The sequence below is a fragment of the Schistocerca piceifrons genome, chromosome 1 (genome assembly GCF_021461385.2).
Source record: "Schistocerca piceifrons isolate TAMUIC-IGC-003096 chromosome 1, iqSchPice1.1, whole genome shotgun sequence".
Taxonomy (NCBI): domain Eukaryota; kingdom Metazoa; phylum Arthropoda; class Insecta; order Orthoptera; family Acrididae; genus Schistocerca; species Schistocerca piceifrons.
The window spans coordinates 729,810,361-729,815,941 of NC_060138.1; the positions used below are offsets into that span (position 1 = coordinate 729,810,361).

The 5,581-nt window shown below is 41.8% G+C and overlaps 1 pseudogene; it reads right to left on the minus strand.

Moving 5' to 3' along the window:
- Positions 1–210: 210 nt before the first annotated feature.
- Positions 211–328, minus strand: LOC124724863 (annotated as a pseudogene).
- Positions 329–5,581: the final 5,253 nt, after the last annotated feature.

Consider the following 5,581-nt stretch of genomic DNA (forward strand, 5'->3'; position numbering starts at 1 on the left):
GAATAGCAGCACTCCGTCATCTGGCCACAAGTGGCCCTTCGCGACCATTCGACCGCCGTGTCATCCTCAGCTTAGGATGCGGATAGGAGGGACGTGTGGTCAGCACACCGCTCTCCCGGTCGTTATGATGGTATTCTTTGACCAGAGCCGCTACTATTCGGTCGAGTAGCTCCTCAATTCGCGTCACGAGGGTGAGTGCACCCAGAAAAATAGCAACAACGCATGGCCGCCAGGACGGTCACCCATCAAAGTGCCCGCCACGCCCGACAGCGCTTAACTTCGGTGATCTGACGGGAACCGGTGTATCCACTGCGGCAAGGCCGTTGCCCGTATACAGAGAAGAAAAACTAAATTAATTGGAGATCTAATACGACGAACCAACTTCGTATGAAACATCTTAGAAGACAGAACCCTAGAGAAAAAAGTCGAGGAGCAGTCCCAGAACATCCATGTTACAGAGTGTTATAACTAGAATTACAGTAGAATTAACTGTAGAAACTACAGTAAGGCTCCAACTTTGCAAAAATTCGCTGCTGGACTTTTTGTGGATGTAGGTAGGGACTGAGGCCAAGTTACAGAGTGTATCGATTTCGCTGAAATTAGAAATTAATGTTTCTGACATGAGTGACATTTTTTGATTAATTCTAGGGTCTTGATTTAGAATTCCATGAAAATTTTCACAAGTTTCCGTACTAAATTTTGTATTTAGCATTGAACGTAGCGTTTCAACTGCGAGTGATGATTTTTCCGATATCCGCATGGCACTCATCAACGAAATACTCGTTATGTAGTAAACAGAGTAGGTACTAGACGATGGTCAGACAGTTTTTAAGTGGTATTTGCCGTTCATTCAGCTTTTCGAACACCTCTAACCGCTTTTGCCCCGTACTGCTCTTCATCCCTCCCCATCTCTTCACTACACTGTGTGTGGTCCGTGCAATCTGAGACGCAGCTTACTTCATCGAATAAGTTACCTTCTGATATTATTGTTGCCGTCGTAGGTATCTGCACCGTAAATGTTTGTAAATCTGCTCTAGTACACGGAATGAAAGTCGCAGAAACTTTATGCCCTGGTACCGACATGTCCCCTGTTTAATATCCTCGCCAGTGTTGTTTTACCTCAATCCAATTATATGTTTCGAATTCACTGTACTGATGAATATATTTCTGTAGGTACTGGATGCAGCTGTGATAGAAGTTGCGTATATGCCCCCTGAAATAATTTCTGTCGATTTTCCCTCTCTTCACAAGCTTATTTAACTCATTTCGTATGCTCAGAGCAATGTAATCGTTTCCAAGCGGTTTGTGTACTTGTTTTACAGTTCTACAAAGAAGTGATAAACTTCTGTAATGCTAATTTTGTCTCCTTCCATTTATGTACGCAGATGTATCACTCTTGCTTGCCAACATTCTAATTTGACCGCTCTTGAACAGAGTTTCACCTACGATCTGGAATTGATAGCTGAATACTTCAGGAAATTGCAACTAATCCCAAGCGCACTTAAAATGGAGACTTCATGCTTCCTCCTAAATAACAGGCTGGCTGGAACACCTCTACAGATATCTCTGAATGGTATTGCGCTTCCTTACAATTCCCATCCAAAATATCTCGGTGTAACATTGGATCGCACTCTCTCTTATAAAACACACCTATCAGACCTAGCCGCAAAACTGAAATCCCGAAACAACATCCTCCAGAAATTAGCGGGAATGACCTGGGGAGCTGGTGCAGAGACACTTCATACCACCGCTCTAAGTTTGGTCTGCTTAACAGCTAAATATTGCGCATCGGTGTGGCTAAACAGCCCACACGTGGGAAAAGTAGAGTGGTGCTACATCAGACGATGCGAATAATTGCTGGAGATATTAAAACCACTCCACTTTACTGGCTACCAGTCCTCAGTAACACCGAACCGCCTTGTATACGAAGATGTACCCATACTCATAAGAGAGTTTAAAAAGATCTCCAATAATACAGCCCTGCCAATCCACCAGGATCTTACTGTATTTAGAAGACTCAAATCCAGAAATCCTCCCGTGAAGACTGCACAGCAATTTCTGAGCCGAAACTACAATGTCGTTGAAATCTGGCGAACAGACTGGAGAAAAAGAGCCAGTCCAAGATGGCATACTTTATTTGAAACTCCCAACCATCCAGCGCGCTTTCACTTCCGAAGGAAAAACTGGGTAACACTGAATACGGACAGGTCATGGCCGATGCAGAATCTCGATGAACAGATGGAACCAGAGACCTGACCCGGGGTGCGACTTCGGTGCCAAAGAACATACCATCCACCACACCGTCAGCGAGTGTCCACTGTGGGTGTTCACCGGCACTGATGACTTCCTGAGGGTAACACCACAAGCTGTAGAGTGACTGCAGAATCTAAGTGTGGAATTGTGATTGCTAAAAATACTCGAATCAGAACTTTATGCAATCTTACTGTTTTGTAACGTAGTTATACATTTATTGTTACGTGCCAATGTTCAATTTACATTATTTTATTGCGTTTGTATCCTATATTTTAACAATATACATTCTCTTTTATGCTGTTCCCAATGTGGTGTGTCTTGCCATAAGCTACATAAATAAGTAAATAAATGTCTCCTTCCATCATTGTCACGGAGTCGCTAAATAATGCAGCTTGAACATGTATGAATTTTAGCCACGGCTCCGAGCATTCATTACAGAAGAATACATGTAGTACAGTTGGACTTTTTCTTGTAATAAAAAGTAAGCTTTCAATGGTACATACATTTGCAAGATTCTCTCAACGGTAGGCGAAAGTGCAAGCCATCTTGTTTTACTATATCCCAAAATTCTTTTGTACTGTGTCTCTGCCTCTTCGCAAATATCTTTGAGAGCTTCTACACACACTATGCATACATAAAAGTACTAATATATCTTCATATCAATGTATTCGACGTCCACTGGTAACAAATCTACTTATATTTGTATAGCGTTGTGCGCAATGTGTGCTGCACACCCGATATCGACCATTTTTCCTCCTAAGTCCAAAAATGGCTCCGAGCACTATGCGACTTAACTTCTGAGGTCATCAGTCGCCTAGAACTTAGAACTAATTAAACCTAACTAACCTAAGAACATCACACACATCCATGCCCAAGGCAGGATTCGAACCTGCGACCGCCTCCTAAGTCCTCTTGAAGTTTGCCGGCCGGAGTGGCCGAGCGGTTCTAGGCGCTACAGTCTGGAACCGCGCGACCGCAGGTTCGAATCCTGCCTCGGGCATGGATGTGTATGATGTCCTTAGGTTAGTTGACGTCAGCAGTTAAGTGCCATAGTGTCAGAGCCATTTGAACCTTCTGAACCTCTTGAAGTTTGGGGTAAACGTCACATTGTACGTCACACTTAACTTCACCAAAATTTGTATTGGCATTATCAGCAGATATTCTAATCCCCTTCTCTTTAAGATTGTGCGTTTCAAGAATGTCATTTAAAGAATAATATAAAATGTCTGCAGTTTCGCCAGGTTTATTCAGGATAACTAATATTTTGACATTAATTCTAGTTTTAAGATGAAAGAACAGCAATTGCATTGGAAATATTGTAACATCTTATAAATGGGACCTCATTAAGTTCTCTCTTCAGACTGTCTCGAAAATGTGGCGCAATCACACTTTATAGTTGCCTCACACTTAGGTTTCCGCAGCAAATCTTCTTTTCAGATACAGTTTGAATTAATTTAGAATTCACTTCGTCGATATAAAATTGCGATTGTCACTTGCGTGCAAGGCCCACAAACCTTCGGCTCTTGCAAGTTCTTGGTTTCGTGACGGAAGTAAATTGACAGTGGTGGCGATGTAGTGGCAGCGGTCAGCGGATTTTTGTGCTTGTCACATGTTAAACGCCATTGTATGTCGTGTTTGCCCCGTGGGCAACAGAAAACATCCCTTTGCATATATTGCGCTATACTTCAGCATGTGTTGAACACTTATGAAAGAAAAAGAATTCTTTTTGTAAGTCGTACAGGAATTTACAACTTCGCTTTCTCGTTGTCGGCGGCATTGCAAAGCAAAACACGCAGATTACTTCAAGAAATTGGGCGAGACAGAGGGACACAAGTTAACATGTCGTGTCACAGCACGGGCTAATTTAAACCCCAAACAATCACTTCGCGCTGAAGGTCTTGTTTTTCAGATCGCTGCCAGCCTCTGTGATCTAACAGGGTTCGCTATTTATCTTACGCTAACTGCGTTGTATTACAACATCCTTAATTCAGTTTCATTTTCTGTTCTATTAATAAGTACCACGTTTCAAGATGAAGGCCTTTATGATTCACTTTCAAGAATACATGTTACATCTGTGTGAAGTTTATTCGACAGGCGCTGCGAGGTACGAGGCACGTGGAACCGTAGCTTGCATGCGCAGGTGTCAGCATTTTCCCTCTCACATTCCCACTCCAAGCAAAATCAGATAACTTCCTCTGCGCATCCCACTAGTAGAACTAACTGACTAATATGTCAGTTTTGCGGCGCTTTTTCACCTTGTCTAAAATATTATTATCTTATATTTCTTTCTCTTTCATTTGCAATTGACAACGAATGCTATTGCACGTAGTCACACAGAGATTGTATGTTGATAAGCTGATTAATATTTTCTACGGCATCTGGAAAGAATGTGACTGGTCGAATGTGATAATTACCGGAATGCGGGACGTATTATGAGTTTTGCGGGACTTTCTTGTTAATAACAAATACCATTGCGAGATGATCCCACAGAATGCGGTACGGTTTGCCGCCATATAGTGCCCCCAAATGGTAAGGAGACGAGGGACAGAGCTACATGAACAAAAGCTTCCTTTAATGTCTGAGGATGATGAGAGTTTTTAACTGACAATAATAGCTCTGTTTCGGTTTATGCGTGCAAGATTTTTCAGTATTTGTAAAACACTTGAAGCATTCAATCAGTAAAATTAAGGTTGTGTGTTTTTTAAGGGTTGAAGAATATTTTCGACGTAATACTCACGTATTAAATCTCATTTACGTGTTACAAACTGGCAACGTGTTCTATTCCCATATCAACTGCTGTGCACTATTACTAACTTGCGTCACAGTATTGTCGATAGGTGTTGTTTGCTTTACATTGTTAACAGATCACGAGTAAAATTTAGTTGTTGATATCGCCCCAGATGTCGTAGGAGAAACGGCCTCCCTACCAGGGTACTTCAAAAGTCTGACAACTATTCCTTTGAATTGACGTTATTTTCTGTTTTCTTGCGTCCACAGTTCCGCAATATTTTAGAAGATACAACATTTTGCGCCTGGACTCTTATTAATTAACGAGGGCCACACTGAAAGTCGTGATTAACCCATTGTAAAATTTCAGTGATACCTACGTAACGAAAACGATCGCAGGATCGTGACTTACAGACTTTGCACCATATTTTGCCATATTGTGACGTAATATTAGCGTCTATCACGTGATCACAAGCAGTACTTCCAAAATGGCCGACATTAATTTTTCGTTTCGACAGCGTGCTGCTATTTAATTCATTGTTAAAAAGGGACAATGTGCTGATGAAATTCACTTCAGACTTAAAAGTGCCTTTGGAGATGT